General features: G+C 32.6%; 1 protein-coding gene across 1 annotated transcript in view; it reads right to left on the bottom strand.

The window, feature by feature from the left end:
* The window catches only part of LOC142235321 (uncharacterized), a 572,914-nt gene extending 545,916 nt beyond the window's left edge, over positions 1 to 26,998 (bottom strand). The window contains exon 1 of the mRNA XM_075306577.1: positions 26,674 to 26,998. The gene's annotated coding sequence lies outside the window, so the exon portion shown is untranslated. The remainder of the gene's footprint in view (positions 1 to 26,673) is intronic.
* Positions 26,999 to 27,289: the final 291 nt, after the last annotated feature.

Raw genomic sequence — 27,289 nt, 5'->3', positions numbered from 1 at the left:
AATCTGTGGATCGGTTTATATGGGCGCTATATATAATTATGGACCGATGTGGACCAATTTTTTCACGGTTGTTAGATACCATATACCAATACCATGTACCAAATTTCAGCCGGATCGGATGCAATTTGTTTCTTTTTGAGGCTTCGTAAGCTAAATCTGGAGATCGGTTTATATGGGGTCTATATATAATTATGGACCGATGTGGACCAATTTTTGCATGGTTGTTAGATACCATATACCAATACCATGTACCAAATTTCAGCCGGATCGGATGCAATTTGCTTCTTTTTGAGGCTTCGCAAGCTAAATCTGGAGATCGGTTTATATGGGGTCTATATATAATTATGGACCGATGTGGACCAATTTTTGTATGGTTGTTAGAGACCATATACCAATACCATGTACCAAATTGCAGCCGGATCGGATGCAATTTGCTTCTCTTTGAGGCTTCGCAAGCTAAATCTGGAGATCGGTTTATATAATCGCAAGCTAAATCTGGAGATCGGTTTATATAACCGATCACCAGGGTTTATATGGGGGCTATATATAATTATGGACCGATGTGGACTAATTTTTGCATGGTTGTTAGAGACCATATACTAACACCATGTACCAAATTTCAGCCGGATCGGATGAAATTTGCTTCTCTTAGAGGCCTCGCAAGCCAAATCGGGGGATCGGTTTATATGGGGGCTATATATAATTATTTACCGATGTGGACTAATTATTGCATGGTTGTTAGAGACCATATACTTACACCATGTACCAAATTTCAGCCGGATCGGATGAAATTTGCTTCTCTTAGAGGCCTCGCAAACCAAATTTGGGGGTCCGTTTATATGGGGGCTATTCGTAAAAGTGGACCGATATGGCCCATTTGCAATACCATCCGACCTACATCAATAACAACTACTTGTGCCAAGTTTCAAGTCGATAGCTTGTTTCGTTCGGAAGTTAGCGTGAATTCAACAGACGGACGGATGGACGGACGGACAGACATGCTCAGATCGACTCAGAATTTCACCACGACCCAGAATATATATACTTTATGGGGTCTTAGAGCAATATTTCGATGTGTTACAAACGGAATGACAAAGTTAATATACCCACCATCCTATGGTGGAGGGTATAAAAAAAGTGTTGTTCCTCCAAGACAACGCACAGTGCCAAAAGTCATTGAGAACGATGGCAAAAATTCATGAATTGGGCTTCGAATTGCTTCCCCACCCACCGTATTCTCCAGATCTGCCCCCCAGCGACTTTTTCTTGTTGTCAGACCTCAAAAGGATGCTCGCAGGGAAAAAATTTGGCTGCAATGAAGAGGTGATCGCCGAAACTGAGACCTATTTTGAGGCAAAACCGAAAGAGTACTACCAATATGGTATCAAAAAATTGGAAGGTCGTTATAATCGTTGTATCGCTCTGGAACTATGTTGATTAATAAAAACGAATTTTGAAAAAAAAATGTGTTTTTCTTTGTTAGACCGGGGACTTATCAGCCAACCTGTTATACATGGAAAAAATCACTAAAATTGATTTCGATGTAGACATAACTCCCATACGTATGTATCGCTTCGTTTTAAGAAATGTGGCCATAATATTCTTATTGATTACCTAATCATATCAAAATCAGTTGTAAGAACCTATCTAATTCTGATTTATATATGTTATAGCTCACACATCAACATCTTACCCGATTTTCACAAAATTTGCTTTATTACCCACACTAAGTGAGCGATTTCCCATTTTTGGACAATGGGCTAAATTTTTGTGGTATTCTAATTCTGTGGGTATAAAATCCAATTCATATCGCATCGGAGTGCTCCGAAATATATGTTTCATCAGATTAAGAAGACATTTTTTACAATACGCTCATGTATTAAGTGATTTTACTCAATTTTGCAACAAATCTTTGATTTGAAAACTATAATGCATATCGATTTAAATTTAAATAAATTCACCCATAAATATGTAGCGCTTTATTGTATTAAATACGTAAATCTTCGGTGATTAAGGTTATTTTAGGGTATGATTTAAACAGCTCTGACCAACTTTCTGCTTTACTTACATGTTCAATTATTCTAACGTCTTATGGTATTCTGGTAACCTACACAATATCAGACAAATCAGTTCAGAGTTGAATTGGTTACACTTTTTGGCATCTACCCATAATAACACCAGAGTCTTCGAAAGATATGGGAATAAGTTTTTGTGCATGGAAATCTTTTACACCCCAATTTAAGTATTGAAGAGCCACATTATGGGCCGTATATACGCTTATTTTATTTAATTGTAAAAATTGTGCCTTTGAACAATATTTGTTGAAATAAAATTAAAATTGAGTATAGCAGAATGAGCAAATCTTTTTTAATTACTTTTGCAATGGTTTCGTTTATGTATATAAGCAAAAAACAAAAACACAACAAAACAATTCATATTGCTTTGGCCAATAAAGGAATAAAGTTTACAGTAATAAAGAAAACAAAAGAAAACAAGTATATACGGCCGTAAGTTTGGCCAGGCCGAAGCTTATGTACCCTCCATCATGGATTGCGTAGAAACTTCATCTAAACACTGCCATCCACAATCGAATTACTTAAGTTGCGGTAACGCTTGTCGATGGCAAGGTATCTTAAAACCTCCTAACACCATCTTCTAAATTGTATGTAAGTCCATACGTGGTATATATTAAATCAAAAAAGATCGACCCAATACGTATATAATTCAGTTTAAAAAAGTAGACATAAAATTTTGACAAAATTTGTCTACAGAAATAAAATTTTAACAAAATTTTCTATAGAAATAAAATTTTCACAAAATTTTCTATAGAAATAAAAATTTTGACGAAATTTTCTATAGAAAGAAAATTTTGACAAAAATTTCTACAGAAATAAAATTTTAACAAAATTTTCTATAGAAATAAACTTTTGACAAAATTTTCTATAGAAATAAACTTTTGACAAAATTTTCTATAGAAATAAAATCTTGGTAGATTATTTTTGGCTCGAGTGGCAACCACGATTATGACCCGAATAAAATTTGAACAAAATTTTCTATAGAAATAAAATTTTGACAAAATTTTCTATAGAAATAAAATTTTGACAATAATGAAAATTTTATTATGAACCGAATAAAATTTTAACAAAATTTTCTCTAGAAATAAAATTTTGACAAAATTTTCTATAAAAATAAAATTTTGGTAGATTATTTTTGGCTCCAGTGGCAACCATGATTATGAACCGATATGGACCAATTTTTGTGTGATTGGACCAATTTTGGTATGGTTGTTAGCGACCATATACTAACACCACGTTCCTAATTTGAACCGGATCGGATGAATTTTGCTTCTCCAAGAGGCTCCGGAGGTCAAATCTGGAGAATGTTTTATATGGGGGCTATATATAATTATGAACCGATATGGACCAATTCTGGCACGGTTGTTAAAGATCATATACTATTACCATGTTTCAAATTACAACCGGATCGGATGAAATTTGCTTCTCCAAGAGGCTCCGGAGGTCAAATCTGGAGAATGTTTTATATGGGGGCTATATATAATTATGAACCGATATGGACCAATTCTGGCACGGTTGTTAAAGATCATATACTATTACCATGTTTCAAATTACAACCGGATCGGATGAAATTTGCTTCTCTTTGAGGCTCCGCAAGCCAAATCTGGGGATCGGTTTATATGGGGGCTATATATAATTATGAACCGATATGGACCAATTCTGGCACGGTTGTTAAAGATTATATACTAACACCATGTTCCAAATCACAACCGGATTGGATGGAATTTGCTTCTCTTGGAGACTTTGCAAGCCAAATCTGGAGATCGGTTATATGGGGTCTATATATAATTATGGACCGATGTGGACCAATTTTTGCATGGTTGTTAGAGACCATATACCAATACCATGTACCAAATTTCAGCCGGATCGGATGAAATTTGCTTCTCTTTGAGGCTCCGCAAGCCAAATCTTGGGATCGGTTTATATGAGGGCTATATATAATTATGGACCGATGTGGACCAATTTTTGCATGGTTGTTAGAGACCATATACCAACACCATGTACCAAATTTCAGCCGGATCGGATGCAATTTGCTTCTCTTTGAGGCTCCGCAAGCCAAATCTGGAGATCGGTTACAACACCATGTACCAAATTTCAGCCGGATCGGATGAAATATGCTTCTCTTAGAGGCTCCACAAGCCAAATATGGGGACCGGTTTATATGGGGGCTATATATAATTAAGGACCGATATGGAACAATTTATGCATGGTTGTTAGAGACCATATACCAACATCATGTACCAAATTTCAGCCGGATCGGATGAAATTTTCTTCTCTTTGAGGCTCCGCAAGCCAAATCTGGAGATCGGTTATATGGGGTCTATATATAATTATATACCGATGTGGACCAATTTTTGCGTGATTGTTAGAGACCATGTACCAACACCATGTACCAAATTTCAGCCGGATCGGATGAAATATGCTTCTCTTAGAGGCTCCACAAGCCAAATATGGAGACCGGTTTATATGGGGCTATATATAATTATGGACCGATGTGGACCAATTTTTGCATGGTTGTTAGAGACCATATACCAATACCATGTACCAAATTTCAGCCGGATCGGATGCAATTTGCTTCTCTTTGAGGCTGCGCAAGCCAAATCTGGAGATCGGTTATATGGGGTCTATATATAATTATAGACCGATGTGTACCAATTTTTGCATGGTTGTTAGATACCATATACCAACAACATGTTCCAAATTTCAGCCGGATCGGATGAAATTTGCTTCTCTTTGAGGCTCCGCAAGCCAAATCTGGAGATCGGTTATATGGGGTCTATATATAATTATAGACCGATGTGGACCAATTTTTGCTTGATTGTTAGAGACCATGTACCGACACCATGTACCAAATTTCAGCCGGATCGGATGAAATATGCTTCTCTTAGAGGCTCCACAAGCCAAATATGGGGACCGGTTTATATGGGGGCTATATATAATTAAGGACCGATATGGAACAATTTATGCATGGTTGTTAGAGACCATATACCAACATCATGTACCAAATTTCAGCCGGATCGGATGAAATTTTCTTCTCTTTGAGGCTCCGCAAGCCAAATCTGGGGATCGGTTTATATGGGGGCTATATATAATTATGGACCGATGTGAACCAATTTTTGCATGGTTGTTAGAGACCATATACCAACACGATGTACGAAATTTCAGCCGGATCGGATGAAAGTTGTTTCTCTTTTAGGCTCCGAAAAATATATCTGGGGATCGGTTTATATGGGGGCTGTATATAACTATGGACCGATGTCGACCAATTTTTGCATGGTTGTTAGAGACCATATACCAACACCATATACCAAATTTCAGCCGGATCGGATGAAATATGCTTCTGTTAGAGGCTCCACAAACCAAATCTGAGGGTCCCTTTATATGGGGGCTATATGTAAAAGTGGACCGATATGGCCCATTTTCAATACCATCCGACCTACATCGATAACAACTACTTGTGCCAAGTTTCAAGTCGATAGCTTGTTTCGTTCGGAAGTTAGCGTGATTTCAACAGACGGACGGACGGACGGACGGACATGCTTAGATCGACTCAGAATTTCACCACGACCCAGAATATATATACTTTATGGGGTCTTAGAGCAATATATCGATGTGTTACAAACGGAATCACAAAGTTAATATACCCCCATCCTATGATGGTGGGTATAACAAAATTTTAATCCTATCAGCCATACTCTTCCTTGGTGGCCTTATATAGCTTTTTGACCAATGCCTTAGCTCATGCCTTTCCAACTCCTCACCACTAAATGCCTGGGTCCTATGAATATTTAATCCCACTGTTTTTTTTCTAGCACATTCATGAAAACTATTATATTGAGCATATGTTTGATGAGATATAAATACGTATGGTGTGATGGAAGTTTTCAATATCTGGGTATGTGTGTGTGTGTGTGTGGATATGAGTATAAGTCTTTTGATATGTGGGTGTAGTAGTATGGCTTATATCCGTTTCGAGGTTCTCTTCGTGGCCACAAAATTACATAGCTCTTGGCTTTTGTATCACAAAATGGATCGGACCATCATAGCAAACTCTCACATATGAGCCAATAAAATTGTGGAATTAAAATTTTAACAGAAAAAAAAACAAAAGCAAAAAATCGTGAACAAAGGAACAGCATATACTCTACAAGCTCACAAGAGTAGCATTTGTTGTTGTATAACAAACAATATCACTACGAAAAATTAAAATGTCAATAAATTTTTATATGTATAAATAGCGTCGTTTTTATTGTTGACTGACTATAATCCTTACCAATAAAGGAGGATTTAATCTGATGTTGCAGGCATGCCAGTATGTATGTGTGGGTGTGTGATATTTGTATTGTTTTTTGTTTTGTACCTTTGCCTGATACAAAATAATTAATTTTAAAATATTTATGAATGAAAAGCCAACATATGGCCAAGAATATGGAAATTGATACAGCTCAGAATTAGTGCAACTTCATAAGGAAATAATTAAGAAACGAATATTGTGGCATGAAGTCAACTTTATGTTATCCTATATTAGGTTACGGTTTAACGAAAACCTAATGTCTTGTGCACTGAAAAAAAAAAAAAATATTTCGGTGAGGCCAAAGAGTTCATATTCTTAAAATATGAATGCGAATTTTGCTTATTACAGAAGACGCATTTCTCTGATAAAAAGTTATTTTTATTGCCCGAAAGTCTATAAACTATTTTCAATGAAGCCATTTTGTCCTTATAGATAAATGATTCAACTTAAAATAAGTATATACAGCCGTCAGTTCGGCCATGCCGATTCTTATGTACCCTCCCCCATGGATTGCGTAGAAACTTCTATGAAAGACTGTTATCCACAATCTCATTGATTGGGTTGTGGTACACTGAAAAAAATATTGTCGTGAGGTCAAAGATTTCATGTCTTTAAAATACGAATGCACATTTTGCTTAGCATAGAAGTCTCAATTCCCTAATATAAAGTTTTTTTCCTTGTCCAAAAGTCGATAAACTTTTCAATGAAGTCGTACTGTCCTTACAATTAAGTGATTTGACTTAAAAATGGGTATCATAACATGAAAGAAAAAATTTTGGGCTAAGGTCAACTTGACTTTCATAATTTAGCAAAATTCTTTAAATTTAATGAAATTGTCTTTAAATTGGTTGCCTTTTTGCATCTTGACTAACATACAAAGCAAAAAATCCTTCAAATATAGGACACGTTTTTCAACTCTTTTTTTTTAAGACGTTTTTTACTTGAAACATAGCAAAATTTCTACTGGAAGTTGAGTCTTAATTTTGAAAATAAATTTGCGCTAACTCGTTTTTAAAGGACTTTGATAGCATATGAAAAAAAAACAAGTATATACGGCCGTAAGTTCGGCCAGGCCGAAGCTTATGTACCCTTCATCATGGATTGCGTAGAAACTTCTTGTAAACACTGCCATCCAGAATCGAATTACTTAAGTTGCGGTAACTCTTGCCGATGGCAAGATATCTTAAAACCTCCTAACACCATCTCCTAAATTGTATGTAAGTCCATACGTGGTATATATTAAATCAAAAAAGATCGATCCAATATTCAGTTTGACAAAGTAGACATAAAATTTTTACAAAATTTTCTACAGAAATAAAATTTTAACAAAATTTTCTACAGAAATAAAATTTTAACAAAATTTTCTACAGAAATAAAATTTTAACAAAATTTTCTATAGAAATAAACTTTTGACAAAATTTTCTATAGAAATTAAATCTTGGTAGATTATTTTTGGCTCGAGTGGCAACCATGATTATGAACCGAATAAAATTTGAACAAAATTTTCTATAGAAATAAAATTTTGACAAAATTTTCTATAGAAATAAAATTCTGACAATGATGAAAATTTTATTATGAAACGAATAAAATTTTAACAAAATTTTCTCTAGAAATAAAATTTTGACAAATTTTTCTATAGAAATAAAATTTTGGTAGATAATTTTTGGCTCTAGTGGCAACCATGATTATGAACCGATATGGACCAATTTTTGTGTGATTGGACCAATTTTGGTATGGTTGTTAGCGACCATATACTAACACCACGTTCCTAATTTGAACCGGATCGTATGAATTTTGCTCCTCCAAGAGGCTCCGGAGGTCAAATCTGGAGAACGTTTTATATGGGGGCTATATATAATTATGGATCGATATGGACCAATTCTGCCACGGTTGTTAAAGATCATATACTAACACCATGTTCCAAATTACAACCGGATCGGATGAAATTTGCTTCTCTTTGAGGCTCCGCAACCCAAATCTGGGGATCGGTTTATATAGGGGCTATATATAATTAAGGTCCGATATGGACCAATTTTTGCACGGTTGTTAGAGACCATATACCAATACCATGCACCAAATTTCAACCGGATCGGATGAATTTTGCTCCTCTAAGAGGCTCCGGAGGTCAAATCTGGGGATCGGTTTATATGGGGGCTATATATAATTATGGACCGATATGGACCAATCTTTGCATGGTTGTTAGAGACCATACACTTACATCATGTACCAAATTTTAGCCAGATCGGATGAAGTTTGCTCCTCTTAGAGGGTCCGCAAACCAAATTTTGGGATCGGTTTATATGGGGGCTATATATAATTATGGACCGATATGGACCAATTTTGGCAGGTTTATTAGAGACCATATACTAACATCACGCACCAAATTTCAACTGCTTGATCAGCTGTTTCTTCAGATGTCCTAAAACGTTTACCGTTCATTTTATTTTTTAAGCATGGGAATCAAGAAGGCACCGAATGCCAAAACAAGACGGCGGATTACCCATCATATCGATATTTTGAGTGCTCATACAGTTGTTTGATGTGTGGGAACTCCCATTGTCGTGCTGAAGAGCGAGCAGTCTTTGGCAGTTGTTTTTCCTGATTTCTTGGAAGACAACTGGATGGGTATCACTGAGAATTGATTGTTCTGCGTGTTTCTAGTGGTACGATTGTGACATGTTTAGTCTTTCCGCCAAAAAAAAACTGGTGATCATATGCTTGGAAGTGGTTCGTGCGCGAGAACCTTTTGTTGGATTTGGCTCATCTTGAAACACCCATACATACGACTGCTGTTTACTTCCGGGCTCATAGGTGCAACTAACTTCCGAACGAAACAAGCTATCGACTTGAAACTTGGCAGATATAGTTGTTATTGATGTAGGTCGGATGGTATTGCAAATGGGCCATATCGGTCCACTTTTACGTATATCCCCCATATAAACGGATCACCAAATTTGGCTTGCGATTGCTCTAAGAGAAGCAAATTTCATCCGATCCGGCTGAAATTTGGTACATGGTGGTAGCATATGGTCTCTAACAACCATGCAAAAATTGGTCCATATCGGTCAACTTTTTCGTATAGCTCCCATATAAACGACCCCCAAATTTGGCTTGCGATCGCTCTAAGAGAAGCAAATTTCATCCGATGCAGCTGAAATTTGGTACATGGTGTTAGTATATGGTCTCTAACAACCATTCAAAAACTGGTCCATATCGGTCCATAATTACATATAGCCCCCATATAAACCGATCCCCCGATTTGGCTTGCGGAGCCTCTAAGAGAACCAAGTTTCATCCGATCCGGCTAAAATTTGCTACATGGTGTTAGTCTATGGTCTCTAATAACCATGCAAAAATTGGTCCACATCGGTCCATAATTATATATAGCCCCCATATAAACCGATCCCCCGATTTGGGTTGTGGAACCTCTAAGAGAAGCAAATTTCATTCGATTCGGCTGAAATTTGGTACATGGTATTGGTATATGTTCTCTAATGACCATCCACATCGGTCCATAATTATATATAGCCCCCATATAAACCGATCCCCCGATTTGGCTTGCGGAGCCTCTAAGAAACGAAAATTTCATCCGATCCGGCTGAAATTTGGTACATGGTGTTGGTATATGTTCTCTAATGACCATGCAAAAATTGGTCCATATCGGTCCATAATTATATATAGCCCCCATATAAACCGTTCCCCAGATTTGATCTCCGGAGCCTCTTGGAGGAGCAAAATTCATCCGATCCGGTTGAAATTTGCAACGTGGTGTTAGTATAAGGCCGCAAATATCCATGCCAAAATTGTTCCATAACGGTATATAGTTATATATAGCCGATCCCCAATCACACAAAAATTGGTCCATATCGGTTCATATTCATGGTTGCCACTCGAGCCAAAAATAATCTACCAAAATTTTAGTTTTATGGAAAACATTGTCAAAATGTTATTTCTATAGAAAATTTTGTAAAAATTTTATTTCTATAGAAAATTTTGTAAAAATTTTATTTCTATAGAAAATGTTGTAAAAATTTTATTTCTATAGAAAATTTTGTAAAAATTTTATTTCTATAGAAAATTTTGTATAAAATGTTATTTCTATAGGATTTTTTTCCAAGTTTTATTTCTATAGAGAAATTTTTCCAAATTTTACTTCTATAGAAAATGTTGTCAAAATTTTATTTCTATAGAAACTTTAAACTTAATTATATACGTATTTAATCGGCCTTTTTTAGTTTAATATATACTACGTATGGACTACATTGTAATTTAGAAGACGGTGTTAGGAAGTTTTAAGATACCTTGCCACCGGCAAGTGTTACCGCAACCCAAGTAATTCGATTGTGGATGACAGTCTTCAGTAGAAGTTTCTACGCAATCCATGGTGGAGGGTACATAAGCTTCGGCCTGGCCGAACTTACGGCGGTATATACTTGCTTTTTTAACTGGATCAATTAAGTTTTTAATTGATACCATCATTTCTGTGATTGAAGACATATCAAATAAAAAATTAATTGGATCAATTAATTTCGTGATTAAATCAGAAAAAAATTCTTTGCGTGAACTCTTATTAAAAGTTAACAAGGGAGCCACCGTGGTGCAATGGTTACCATGCCCGCCTTGCACACACAAGGTCGTGGGTTCGATTCCTGCTTCGACCGAACACCAAAAAGTTTTTCAGCGGTGGATTATCCCACCTCAGTAATGCTGGTGACATTTCTGAGGGTTTCAAAGCTTCTCTAAGTGGTTTCACTGCAATTTGGAACACCGTTCGGACTCGGCTATAAAAAGGAGGTCCCTTGTCATTGAGCTTAACATGGAATCGGGCAGCACTCAGTTATAAGAGAGAAGTTCACCAATGTGGTATCACAACGGACTGAATAGTCTAAGTGAGCCTGATACATCGGGCTGCCACCTAATCTAACCTAAACTAACAAGTAAAGAAGGTCTAAATTCCATTTTAAAACTTCTTAAATAAAAAGATTTAGTTCAAATTGGCTAACTTTGTCACGAAATGTGGTCTCTGCGCGAATATGGCTCTGAGGTATTTGGTACCATTCCCGGCCAAGCGCCATCTTCAGATAATGTACACTTTGGTCATTTTTAATGCCAACCTTACTCTCAAAGATTCCCCAGGGGCAAAAGTCAAACGGATTGAGATCCGGTGACTTTGGTGGCCATTGCCTAGAGGCCAATCGTAGGAATACATTTTCAGCTGACTTATTGGCAAGTAATGCGATTATTTTGTTTGTTTACAAACTGCTCAAATTGGACTGGCTTCTCATCGGAGAGAACCACTGTAGTGCAAACGAAGCAATTCCCTTGCTCTTACCTGTCTACATTTTGTAAAGTAAGGTTAACTATACAATATTTACATTAAAGAATGCAGACAAATCTAATATAGCATGGCACTTATCAACAAAAAATTAATAAATAAATAAAATAATTTACACCTGCTCCTAAAAATAGACTTCACAGCATGCCTGCATAACAAGACAATTATTAATTATTCTATGAAAATCATTGCCAAGAATAATGGTTGCTACATTCATTACAATTTCTTTCCATCACAGATCTTGTTGATAACGTCAAACTTTTATCCAAATCCAAACCAAACAATCCCTCTTGTCAATGTCAGATAATGCACATAAAACCGAATCCATACAGTGCCTCTTAGCCGCCCACAATCAAATACTGAATACATATTTTATCATTCAGCATTACCGTCGCACATTCTTGTCTCACTCCATCATTAATTAATGGCTACAATTTGAAATATTGCCAATGGTAATGACAGAGACTAATTTGGAATAAATTATCTTGAAAAATGTATGGCCTACTATAAGGCACTTATTGTATGCTGCATAACATGAAGGCTTTTCCACATTGATTGAATTAGATTATACATGTTTGCATGTTATGTGAAGAGTGAAACGCATCATAATCATAAAGATAATGACTTAAAGTTATTCAAAGTTTAATTTTTTCCCATTAGCATTATTGTGTTCAAGGGTAGTTTAGATTCTTTTCGAGTAAATGGTGTAATTATTTAGTTGGTTGGTTTGGTTTGGATTATCATTAGAGCAATACCAAATGATGTGGAATGATATTAATCGTATATCAATAAATCTTAAATGAAATTGTCTTCAAACAATTTCAAAAGATATTTTGAAAAGAATTAACATTATTTAATTTTCTCACAACTATGGTATGCACATCCATTTTGATCGTGCTAGCAAGGAAAATCTCGATTGTTTGAAATTTTATTTATTTATTTTTTATTTCTACAGAAAATTTCTTAGTGAAATTTAATTTCTATAGAAAATGTCGTGGACATTTTATTATACCCTGCTCCACACTGTGGAACAGGGTATTATAAGTTAGTGCATATGTTTGCAACACCCAGAAGGAGACGAGATAGACATATGATGTCTTTGTCAAAAATGCTCAGGGTGGGCTCCGGAGTCGATATAGCCATGTCCGTCTGTCCGTGAACACATTTTTGTAATCAAAGTCTAGGTCGCAGTTTTATTCCAATCGACTTCAAATTTGCCACAAGTATGTGTTTTGGCTAGGAATAGAACCCTATTGATTTTGCAAGAAATCGGTTCAGATTTAGATATAGCTCCCATATATATATTTCACCCTATATGGACTAATACGGTCCCAGAAGCCAGAGTTTTACCCCAATTTGGTTGAAATTTTGCACTAGGAGTACAATTAGTAGTGTCGTCAAGTGTGCTAAATTTTCTTGAAATCGGTTCAGATTTAGATATAGCTCCCATATATATATCGTTCGCCCGATTTACACTCATATGACCACAGTGGCCAATCTTTTACTCCGATTTAATTGAAATTTTGCACAGGGAGTAGAATTAGCATTGTAGCTATGCGTGCCAAATTTGGTTGAAATCGGTTCAGATTTAGATATAGCTCCCATATAGTGCTTTCGCCCAATTTACACTCATACGACCACAGAGGCCAATTTTTTGCTTCGACTTAGTTAAAATTTTGCACAGGGAGTAGAATTAGCATTGTAGCTATGCGTGCCAAATTTGGTTGAAATCGGTTCAGATTTAGATATAGCTCCCATATATAGCTTTCGCCTGATATGACCACACAGGCCAATTTTTTGCTCCGATTTAATTGAAATTTGGCACAGGGAGTAGAATTAGCATTGTAGCTATGCGTGCCAAATTTGGTTGAAATCAGTTCAGATTTAGATATAGCTCCCATATATAGCTTTCGCCTGATTTACACTCATATGACCACATAGGCCAATTTTTTGCTCCGATTTAGTTAAAACTTTGCACAGGGAGTAGAATTAGCATTGTAGCTACGCATGCCAAATTTGGTTGAAATCGGTTCAGATTTAGATATAGCTCCCATATATAACTTTCGCCTGATTTACACTCATATGACTACACAGGCCAATTTTTTGCTCCGATTTAGTTAAAATTTTGCACAGGGAGTAGAATTAGCATTGTAGCTACGCATGCCAAATTTGGTTGAAATCGGTTCAGATTTAGATATAGCTCCCATATATAGCTTTCCCCTGATTTACACTCATATGACCACACAGGCAAATTTTTTGCTCCGATTTAATTGAAATTTTGCACAGGGAGTAGAATTAGCATTGTAGCTATGCGTGCCAAATTTGGTTGAAATCGCTTCAGATTTAGATATAGCTCCCATATATATGTTTTTCCGGCTTCGACAAAAATTTTCAAAATGCCAACATTTTCCTTGTAAAATCGCCACTGCTTAGTCGGAAAGTTGTAAAAATGACTCTAGTTTTCTTAATCTTCTAATACATATATATTGAGCGATAAATCATAAATAAACTTTTGCGAAGTTTGCTTAAAATTGCTTCAGATTTAAATACTTCCCATATTTATACCCTGCGTGGAACAGGGTATTATAAGTTAGTGCATATGTTTGTAACACCCAGAAGGAGACGAGATTGACACATAGTGTCTTTGGCAATAATGTTCAGGGTGGGTCCCTGAGTCGATATAACCATGTCCGTCTGTCTATCTGTCCGTCTGTCCGTCCGTCCGTCCGTCCGTCTGTCTGTGAACACATTTTTCTGATCAAAATCTAGGCCGCAATTTAAGTCCTTCAAATTTGGCACATGTTCCTAATTTGGGTCAGAATATAACCCTATTGATTTTGGAAGAAATCGGTTCTGATTTAGATATAGCTCCCATATATATCTTTCTGCCGATATGCACCAATATGGACCCAGCAGCCAGAGTTTCATACCGATTTGCTTGAAATTATGTACAAACATAACACTTAGTCGTATAGTCAAGTGTGAAGAAGTTGATTGAAATCGGTTCAGATTTAGATATAGCTCCCATATATATCTTTCGCCCGATATGGACTTATATGGCCCCCAGAAGCCAGATTTTTGGCCGAATTTGGTTGAAATTTTGCACTAGGAGTACATTTAGTAGTATAGTCAAGTGTGCAAAATTTGATTGAAATCGGTTCAGATTTAGATATAGCTCCCATATATATCTTAAGCCCGATATGGACTAATATGGTCCTGAAAGCCAGAGTTTTGGCCCAATTTTGTTGAAATTTTGCACAGGGGGTAGATTTAGCATTGTAGTTATGCGTGCCAAATTTGGTTAAAATCGCTTCCGATTTAGATATAGCTCCCATATATATCTTTCGCCCGATATGCACTGATATGGACCCAGAAGCCTGAGTTTTATCCCGATTAGCTTGAAATTTTGCACAAGGAGTACAATTAGTAGTATAATCATGTGTGCCAAATTTGATTGAAATCGGTTCAGATTTAGATATAGCTTCCATATATATTTTTCGCCCGATATGGACTTATATGGCCCCAGAAGCCAGACTTTTGGCCCAATTTGGTTGAAATTTTGCACTAGGAGTACAATTAGTAATATAATCATGTTTGCCAAATTTGATTGAAATCGGTTCAGATTATGATATAGCTCCCATATATATGTTTTTCTGATTTCGACAAAAATGGTCAAAATACCAACATTTTCGTTGTAAAATCGCCACTGCTTAGTCGAAAAGTTGTAAAAATGACTCTAATTTTCCTAAACTTCTAATACATATATATCGAGCGATAAATCATAAATAAAGTTTTGCGAAGTTTCCTTAAAATTGCTTCAGATTCAAATGTTTTCCATATTTTTTTAGCCGACTTAAATTTTGAGTCTATAGATTTTGTAAAAGTCTATCAAATTCTGTCCAAATCGAGTGGTATTTAAATGTATGTATTTGGGACAAACCTGTATATATAGCACCCAACACATTTGACGGAAGTGATATGGTATCGAAAATTTAGATCTACAAATTGGTGCGGGGTATAATATAGTCGGCACCGCCCGACTTTAGACTTTCCTTACTTGTTTTTTACTAACATTGTGTTCCACCCTAGTGCATTAGCCGACTTAAATTTTGAGTCTATAGATTTTGTAAAATTCTGTCCAAATCGAGTGATATTTAAATGTATGTATTTGGGACAAACCTGTATATATAGCACCCAACACATTTGACGGAAGTGATATGGTATCGAAAATTTAGATCTACAAAGTGGTGCAGGGTATAATATAGTCGGCCCCGCCCGACTTTAGACTTTCCTTACTTGTTTTCATAGAAACTTTCCTAGAAAAATTATTTCTACACAAATATCGTAGAATTTTATTTCTATAGAAAAATTCCTTGAAAAACTATTTCAATAAAAAATATCCTAAACATTTATTTGTCAAAATTTCATTTGTATAGAAAATGTCCACAAAATATTATTTCTATAAAAATTTTCCTAAAACATTTCCTAAACAAATTGTTCTTATTTTTTTTTAACTTCCTAGAAATTATATTTCTATAGCAAATTTTTGGAAATTCTATTTTCTTAAAAATTCTGTTTCAATAAAAAATTTCCAAAAAATTTTTTTTATAGAATTTTTTTAAGAAATTTCTTAGAAAACTTAACTCTATAGAAAATTTCATAGAAATTGTAATTCTAAAGGAAATTTTCTGGAAATTTTGTCTCTGCAGAAACTTTCCCAGAATTGTATTATTTGTATATAAAATTCATTTTTTTGGAAAATGTCCACGAAATATTATTTCTATAAAAAAATCTATATATTTTTTTTTAAACTTCCTAGAATAGCAAATTTTTGGAAATGTTATTTCCTTAAAAAATTTCAAAGAAATTTATTTCTTAGAATACTTAATTCTATAGGAATTGTCCTAGAAATTTTACTTCAAAAGAAATTTTCTCGACAGTTTGTCTCTGCAACAAATTTCCTAAAAATTCTATACGTACACACAAAAAATTTTTTTTCTGATTCAATCACGAAATTAATTGATCCAATTATTTTTTTAATTGAAATGTCTTCAATCACGAAAATGATAGTATCAATCACAGTTTTAATTGGGCATAGAAAAAATTCTTGATTAAAAAATTAATTGATTTCATTGCCAAATTTCAATTAATTTTTTAATTGATCCAATTAAAAATTTAATTGATGTTGATTGCAAAACTCAATTAATTTATTAAATAAAAAGGTAACTATTTTCAATTACATTCTGAATTGGCTTAGAATTTTTATTTGGATTAACAATTGATTGTTTGAAAAAAAATTTTAACTAAAAATTTAAAAAAAATGTTCATCATCATCATAAACTGACTTAGTCTTTCGAATTTGGTTAAAAGTTAATTGCACCAATTAACTTTTTAATTAAAAATTTTAAAATGTTCAATCATTGACTTAATTAACTTAATGTTTCTATTTTGATTAAAAAGTTAATTGTACCAATTAATTTATTAATTGAAAAAAATTTCAACTTCAATTAACTTTTTAATTGGAAATGTTTTGGTGATATTTTTTTCTGTGTATAGAAAATTTCCCAGAAATTTTATTTGTGTATAAAATTACCAAAATTATGTTCATAAAAATTTCCCAAAAAAATTAAATGTCCGTAGAAAAAATAAATGAATTTTTTTTTTCCTATAGAAAATTTTGTCGACATTTTATTTCTAAAGCAAATTTCCTGGTGATTTTTTTTTGTAGAAACTTTCCTAGAAATATTTATTCTATAAAAAATTTCCTAGAAATTTTATTCTTATAGCAAATTTTTTCGAAATTATATTTCTCTCAATAACAACACCCTGGGAATTTTTTTCCTCTTCCATGTTCCCCTATTCTAAACAAAATCTCCCTGGGGAATTTTTCTTTATTCCTTTCCCCTACTGTATAGTAAAGGAGGATTTTATACCCGGGGAAAATGAATTACCAGGGAACATATTCCCTAGGGAATATTCAGAATTGGTCTATATAAAATTTTCTAAAAATTTTATTTCTATAAAAAATTTCCCAAATTGTTATTGAGGAATTTCTTAGAAAATTTCCTAAGAGTTTTATTTCTATAAGAAAATTTCGAGAAATGTTATTTCTATAGAAAATTTTGCAGAAATTTTATTTGTATAGAAAATCTCCTTGAAAATTTGATTCTTAAGAAAGTTTCCTAGAAATTTTATTCACATAGGAAATTTTTTCGAAATGTTATTCCTACAGAAAATTGTATATAAATTTTAATTCTATAGAAAATAGTAAATACAGTAAATTTCCTATAAATTTTATTTCTATAAAAAATTTTGATATTTGTATAGATCATTTCTCAGAAATACAAAGTTTCCTAGAAATTTTAATCCTATAGAAAATTTTCTTGAAATTAAATTCCTATGGAAAATTGTGGCAAAATTTTATTTCTATAGAAAATTTTCCAAAACATTATTGGGAAATTTCTTAGAAATTTTACACCTATAGTTAATTTCCTAGAAATTGTATTTCTACACTCAAAAAAAAAAAGTTTACTTGGATCCAAAGATTTTGACCTTCCCTTAAGGATTTTGGTATTGATTCCGAGCCAAAGATGCGGCTTCTTTAAAATAAAGAAATTTTTTAGCGACCTAACTGGCTTTAAATGTAGGACCAATAAAATTAAAATTAGGGTACAGATCTCATTTATCAAATTTTCATTCTCTTTTCGAGGTTTATTAATAAAGGTAGTCACGTACAAATAAATGCCAGTTTAAAAATCCAAATTATAACGGATACTTCAAAGTAAAAAATGTTTTCTTAATTCAAAAAAAAAAAAAACTTTAAACCAAAGATGCTAAATCCTCAAAATAAGTCTTAGCTTATATTTGAAGCGTTTTTATCTTAAATCTAAAGTTTCAATATTTCAGTTAATTTAAAGACAATTTCTTTAAATCAAAAATGTGTTTCTTTACTTTAAGGAAAATTAGCCTTAGTTCAAAGACATGCGACTTTAACGCAGGGATGGAAATTTACAAAAATTTGTGTTCTAAATTTAATGCAAAAAATTTTTGAAGCAAAGATTACAAACTTTATTTTAATTAAAATTTCATTATTTTAAAGAAATTTGTCCTTAATATTTTGTAAATTTCGCATCCTAAAATTAAGGTTGGGTAATCTCTAATATCACGTCAATATTTTTTTTTCAGTGTATAATAAATGTTCGAAAAATATTATTTCTATAGAAAATTTTTCAGAAATTTCATTTGTATAGAAAATTTCTCAGTAATGTTATTTCTTGAGAAAAATTCCTTGAAATTTTATTTCTATAGAAAGTTTCCTAGAAATTTTATTTATTTATTACAAGATTTACAATCATAATAATATATGAAAATAAATATAAAAACAAGTATATACGGCCGTAAGTTCGGCCAGGCCGAAGCTTATGTACCCTCCATCATGGATTGCGTAGAAACTTCTTCTAAACACTGCCATCCACAATCGAATTACTTAAGTTGCGGTAACGCTTGCCGATGGCAAGGTATCTTAAAACCTCCTAACACCATCTTCTAAATTGTATGTAAGTCCATACGTGGTATATATTAAATCAAAAAAGATCGATCCAATACGTATATAATTCAGTTTGACAAAGTAGACATAAAATTTTGACAAAATTTTCTACAGAAATAAAATTTTAACAAAATTTTCTACAGAAATAAAATTTTAACAAAATTTTCTATAGAAATAAAATTTTCACAAAATTTTCTATAGAAATAAAAATTTTGACAAAATTTTCTATAGAAAGAAAATGTTGACAAAAATTTCTACAGAAATAAAATTTTAACAAAATTTTCTATAGAAATAAAGTTTTGACAAAATTTTCTATAGAAATAAAATCTTGGTAGATTATTTTTGGCTCGAGTGGCAACCATGATTATGAACCGAATAAAATTTGAACAAAATTTTCTATAGAAATAAAATTTTGACAAAATTTTCTATAGAAATAAAATTCTGACAATGATGAAAATTTTATTATGAACCGAACAAAATTTTAACAAAATTTGCTCTAGAAATAAAATTTTGACAAAATTTTCTATAGAAATAAAATTTTGACAATGATGAAAATTTTATTATGAACAGAACAAAATTTAACAAAATTTTCTCTAGAAATAAAATTTTGACAAAATTTTCTATAAAAATAAAATTTTGACAAAATTTTCTATAGAAATAAAATTTTGGTAGATTATTTTTGGCTCTAGTGGCAACCATGATTATGAAGCGATATGGACCAATTTGGTATGGTTGTTAGCGACCATATACTAACACTACGTTCCTAATTTGAACCGGATCGGATGAATTTTGCTCCTCCAAGAGGCTCCGGAGGTCAAATCTGGAGAACGTTTTATATGGGGGCTATATATAATTATGGACCGATATGGACCAATTCTGGCACGGTTGTTAAAGATCATATACTAACACCATGTTCCACTTACAACCAGATTGGATGAAATATGCTTCTCAAAGAGGCTCCACAAGCCAAATCTGGGGATCGGTTTATATGGGGGCTATATATAATTAAGGACCGATATGGACCAATTTTTGCATGGTTGTTAGAGACCATATACCAACATCATGTACCAAATTTCAGCCGGATCGGATGAAATTTTCTTCTCTTTGAGGCTCCGCAGCCAAATCTGGGGATCCGTTTATATGGGGGCTATATATAATTATGGACCGATGTGGACCAATTTTTGCACGGTTGTTAGAGACCATATACAAACACCATATACCAAATTTTAGCCGGATCGGATGAAATATGCTTCTGTTAGAGGCTCCCTTTATATGGGGGCTATATATTCAATACCATCCGACCTACATCGATAACAACTACTTGTGCCAAGTTTCAAGTCGATAGCTTGTTTCGTTCGGAAGTTAGCGTGATTTCAACAGACGGACGGACGGACGGACGGACATGCTTAGATCGACTCAGAATTTCACCACGACCTAGAATATATATACTTTATGGGGTCTTAGAGCAATATTTCGATGTGTTACAAACGGAATGACAAAGTTAATATACCCCCATCCTATGATGGAGGGTATAAAAAAAATAAGGTGCTAACAACAAAGGTTCTTGACTTCCTAGAAATTTTATTCCTATAGAATATTTTTTCGATATTATAAACCAATATAAAATTTTGACGAAAGTTTTTTCCTAAAAGAATGTGACGAAATTTTATTTCTAAAAATAGTATTTCGATAGAAAGATTCGTAAAACTTTCATTTTTACAGAAAATGTTGACGAAATATATTTCCCAGATTTTTTTTTCGCACAAAAATCCTAAAAACTGTATTTACAAACAAAACTTCCTTGAGGATTTTCTAAGAAATAATCCGTAAATATTTTATTTCTGATAAAAATTTCTCAGAAATTTTATTTTCAAGCAATTTGATTTCTATAGAAACTTTTTTAAAAATTCTCTATCTATTGCTTAGGACTTTAATTCCTATATACTATTCAATCGAAACTTTTTTAAAAATTCTCTATTTATAACAAATTTTAAGGAAATTTATTTTTGTTGTTTTTTTTTTATTTCAGCTTAAATTTATTTTTATAAAAAGATTGCTTAGGACTTTAATTACTATAGAAGGTTTCCTAGGAATTTTATTCCTATAGAAAGTTTTCACGAAATTTTATTTCTATAAATTTTTTAACAATTTTATTTATACAGAAAATATTCTAGAAAGTTTAATTGTATAGTAAATTCCGCAGAAGATTTATTTATACAGAAAATTTCCCATAATTTATTTTTATAAAAATTAGGACTTTTATCGGCAGGAAATTTCTTGGAAATTTTAATTCTAGAATAATTCGTCCAAAAGTTTATAGATTTTTTTTTTCATAGAAAATTTCATAAAAATATACATAGTTCCACAGAAAATTTCGTCGTAATTTTATTTCTATAGAAACTTCCTAGAAACTTTATTTCTCGAAGATAATATTGATAAAAACAATAGCGTATAGAAAAAACTAACACATTTTAAATTTAAAATCCACAAAACAAAATGTATAGATATCCATCAAAAGTACTCGAATTTTGTAGCAAAAAATTTAATGCTCCAATCCATCCAAAGTTGTTGCCTTTCTTTTGGCTTTAGTCCAAAATATTATTGACGTATTTATCCACATAATACCAGACAATTTTCGAGATACAAAATAAGGACCAAGCACCCATCCAAATATAGCCGGAAGATTCACCATCCATGAGAGTTGAATAGGCAGCACTATCGTTGGTCATTTTAACGATTAAACTTATTATGCAAATGTGAGATTAACGTTTTTTATTATTGTAGAAATGAAGCCCTTTTCAAATGAACTGAATATCAAGGAAACTATTTTTAAAATGAAAATTTTGTTTAGAAAATAAAATATCTGCTTACTATTTTTTTGAAAATATTTGACAGTATGTGGTTCAACAGTATAATTACTAGATATAAATAAGTGTGACAAAGAAAGGACGGATTTATTTAAATGAGCCTGAATTAACGATCTAGCACTATGTATTGTGTCTTAATCTCTGGATTCTCTTGTATCCTTATAGACATTTTACAAATTTTACAACCATTCGAAGAAAACGAAATAGTTTAACTGTCCAAGTTATGATTGAATATACCCTGCGCCACACTGTGGAACAGGGTATTATAATTTAGTGCATATGTTTGCAACGCCCACAAGGAGACGAGATAGACACATGGTGTCTTTGGCAAAAATGCTTAGGATGGGCTCCTGAGTCGATATAGCCATGTCCGTCTGTCCGTGAACACATTTTTCTAATCAAAGTCTAGGTCGCAGTTTTAGTCCAATCGACTTCAAATTTGGCACAAGTATGTGTTTTGGCTCAGAATAGAATCCTATTGATTTTGGAAGAAATAGGTTCAGATTTAGATATAGGTCCCACATATATATATATACATATATATATATATATATATATATATATATATATATATATATATATATATATATATATATATATATATATATATATATATATATATATATATATATATATATATATATATATATATATATATATATATATATATATATATATATATATATATATATATATATATATATATATATATATATATATATATATATATATATATATATATATATACACAGTCTTACACAAGTTTAAATACGACTTAAGAAATTGTATTTTCTTTAATTAATAAAATATAATAAAATATGCATATATATGCTTTAGATTTTGTAAATTAATTTAAAAAACAAAGTATTTGTCAATTTTCAAGAAGATTTTTTTAGTCTGGATTATAAACAACAACAAGAAACATGTTTAGTTATAAGGTAAAAACCTCAAGGGTATGTAAACTTATGTGAGACTGTGTATATATATATATGTGGGACCTATATCTCTGGCCCCAGAAGCCAGAGTTTTACCCTAATTTGCTTAAAATTTTGCACAAGAAGAACAATTAGTACTATAGTCAAGTGTTCCAAATTTTATTGAAATCGTTTCAGATTTAGATATAGCTCCCATATATATCTTTCGCCCGATATGGACTAATACGGTCCCAGAAGCCAGAGTTTTACCCCAATTTGGTTGAAATTTTGCTCTAGGAGTACAATTAGTAGTGAAGTTAAGTGTGCCAAATTTTATTGAAATCGGTTAAGATTTAGATATAGCTCACATATATATCGTTCGCCCGATTTACACTCATATGACCACAGAGGCCAATTTTTTGCTCCGATTTAGTTGAAATTTTGCACAGGGAGTAGAATTAACATTGTAGCTATGCGTGCCAAATTTGGTTGAATTCGGTTCAGATTTAGATATATCTCCCATATATAGCTTTCGCCCTATTTACACTCATATGACCACAGAGACCAATTTTTTCCTCCGATTTAGTTGAAATTTTGCACAGGGAGTAGAATTAGCATTGTAGTTATGCGTGCCAAATTGGGTTGAAATCGGTTCAGATTTAGATATAGCTCCCATATATATGTTTTTCTGATTTCGACAAAAATGGTCAAAATACCAATATTTTCCTTGTAAAATCGCCACTTCTTAGTCCAAAAAAGGTGTAAAAATGACTCTAATTTTCCTAAACTTCTAATACATATATATTGAGTGATAAATCATAAATAAATTTTTGCGAAGTTTCCTTAAAATTGCTTCAGATTTAAATGTTTCCCATATTTTTTTTTTTACTAACATTGTGTTCCATCCTAGTGCATTAGCAGACTTAAATTTTGAGTCTATAAATTTTGTAGAAGTCTATCAAATGCTGTCCAGATCGAGTGATACGTAATTGTATGTATTTGGGGCAAACCTTTATATATAGCCCCCAACACATTTGACGGATGTGATATGGTATCGAAAATTTAGATCTACAGAGTGGTGCAGGGTATAATATAGTCGGCCCCGCCCGACTTTAGACTTTCCTTACTTGTTAGGCTTGGGTTTACTATAAATTAATAGCATACTTTTGGATATTATCATAGGAATATATTTAACAAGTAAGTAAAGTAGAAAGTCGGGCGGGGCCGACTATATCATACCCTAAACCACCATTACAGAATTAGTAATCATAAGCATTTGTGGGGTAACATATAGGTCTGGGAGATAAACCGCAGTTGCATATTTAAGAAAATTAAAGGGCACATGTCTATGGGTGCTTTGTGTCAATCTGGCTATAGCTCATAGTCAATGTTGCCAGGGAAAATGTTCGGTTTACCCTACAAGGACAAAAAAAGTTCCCTACTTTCCCAAACAATTTGCCCTACTATATTTTTCGTTAAATTTAAAAAATTTTACAAAACAAAAATGGTTCTAAGTACTTTATTATCTTACAACATGAATATGCAACGTATATAACTTAGAATATAAATTTGTATTACCACTACGGTTGCCACAGTTGGTAGAATTCTACCCAAATTATTAATGTTTTTTGTTAAATCTCTATAAAAATAAAATTTTGGAAAAAGTTACTATAAACAACTTTTTGTGAGAAATTTTTCTATAGAAATAAAATTTTGACAATAAATTCTATAGAAATAAAATTTTGAGAAAAAATTCCACAGAAATAAAATTTTGAGAAAATTTTTTATAGAAATAATATTTTGAAAAAGATTTCTATAGAAATACAATTTTGACAAAATGTTCTATAGAAATAAAATGTTGACAAAATTTTCTACAGGAATAAAGTTTACCACACATTGTTAAAGATCAAGCCTTGCCGGCTTCTAATTTTCTCCTCTAGAGCCACCAAAATGTAAAAATTATTACAAATTGTGTTGAGTGAAAATGTCCTACATTGTGGCCCTATGTCCCTACAAGACGCTAAATATTAGAAAAACCCTACATATAGGGAATTTCCCCTACTTCTAGCAACACTGGCTGTGTTGATATTGCGCCTACGGAATTAGTATGCCAGTAATATTGAGCCCATTATTAAAAAAGAGAAAATCGTTAAATTAGTGTGGGTAATAAATAAAAATTTGTAAAAATCAAGCAATATTCTTATGTAAGAGCTACAAGGACGTATAAGTACGATCGGCTAGTACATCAAAATTTGAAATTTGAGTAACATTGGTTAATAAATAAGAGTACTATGGCCAAATTTGGGAAAATCGAGCGATGCATATATATGGAAGCTATATCTAAATCTGAACCAATTTGCATAATATTTTGCGGGTTTGAGAAATACCACAAAAGGTTACCTTGTGCAAGATTTGAGTAAGATCAATTAAGAAATGAGGCCTGTATGGTCAAACATAAGGTTATTAGGGGCGAATTTTTCAAAATCGGGTGATACATATATGGGAGCTATATCCACATCTGAACCGATTTCGATGAAATTTTGCACATATAGTTAGTACTATAGAGGACTGGATCTTGTCAACTTTTAGTAAGATCGGTTAATAAATAAGGGTTCTATGGCCAAATTTGGGAAAATCGGGCTATACATATATATGGGAGCTATATCTAAATCTGAACCGATTTCGATGATTTTTTGCACATATAGTTAGTGCTATAGAAGACTACATTTAGCCAAATTTGGGTAAGATCGGTTGATAAATAAGAGTATTATGGCCAAATTTAGAAAAATCGGGCGATACATATATATGAGAGCTATATCTAAATCTGAACCGATTTGGATGAAATTTTGCAGACTTGAAGGGCGATGGAAAAGATTACCTTTTGCCAAATTTGGTGACGATCCGTTTGAAACAACGCGCAACGTGACCCTATTTGTCGAAATCGGGCGATACATATATATGGGAGCTATATCTAAATTTGATCCGATTTCTTCCAAATTCAATAGCGTTCGTCCTTGTGCCCAAAAAACTCCCTGTACCAAATTTCATCAAAATCGGTTAATAATTGCGACCGGAATCCTACGAACAACAAATACATGGACCGGACGGACGGACGGACGGACGGACGGACGGACACCAAGCGCTAGATCGACTCAGGAGGCGATTCTGAGTCGATCGGTATATATTTTATGGGGTCTAAAATCAATATTTCTGGTAGGCACATTTTTTGGCCGATCAAACTTATTTTATCTTGACCACTATGTGGTTTAGGGTATAAAAATTACACCAAAACGTATAAACATATAAAATATATTTTTTAATTAAACATTTTTCATTACTTTTAAAATACTTTTTCAAATTAGAATGCCACTAGAAAAAATATGAGCTATATATTTTGAATTCTTTAACTATTTATTATCAACCATATATTTCCTTTAACAAAAATTGCCTATACGTAGGCTTTATTTTGTAATTAACCTATAGCATACTATTGGGAGACAAAATTCTACAAATCACAAACAAAGGCAAAGAAAAAACGTTAAGATGGAGATATATAATATAATATATTTATGAAGTCATAATGTATTTAAAAGTAATCTCATTAAAATTATTGGCTATATAAAAAGGATTTGTTTATAATACCTTTTAAATGGATGCTCACGGGAGAATTACGTCTAAACTTTGGAGTTATTTAAGATTTTTGCTTTTTTCACTTCTAAGAAATTTATTAAAGACAAACGACAGCTGTTTTCAGTTTCTGTATTTGCTTTATTTTATGCGTTGTTTTAGACTTGAATATGCGATTTCTTCGATTTTTTTTTTTTTTTTTTTTTTTGAAGAAACCAAAACACAACACTTACACCAATATTCACTATTTGTCGTAGACGCACACACTCATACACATATATATTTTATTTATTTTATTTGGCTTTAACAAACACAATTACACTTTGGCAAAAAAAAGAACTTAGACATCCTTATTAAGAATATTTTTTATAACTTTCTTTTTTATCTTAATAGAAAAGCTTAAATTATTTTTCTTGTATTATTTGCTGTGAATGCGAGAATACTAGGCGACTACTTGGGATAATTTTATTTAAAGCACTTTTTTAATAAAGAATTGCTAAAACGCGCGCGTGTTATATTTTAGACAAATGAAAGACTATTGTGAACGATAGTTAGATATTTTTTATTATTTTACTTAGGCAAATATGGCTTTAGGGAAATTTCATAAAAATTTCCTTAATAACAAAAACTT

Source organism: Haematobia irritans, chromosome 4, assembly GCF_050003625.1.
Source record: "Haematobia irritans isolate KBUSLIRL chromosome 4, ASM5000362v1, whole genome shotgun sequence".
Classification (NCBI taxonomy): domain Eukaryota; kingdom Metazoa; phylum Arthropoda; class Insecta; order Diptera; family Muscidae; genus Haematobia; species Haematobia irritans.
Note: the sequence above shows the minus strand (reverse complement) of the source record. Positions and strands in the feature narration are given on the sequence as shown.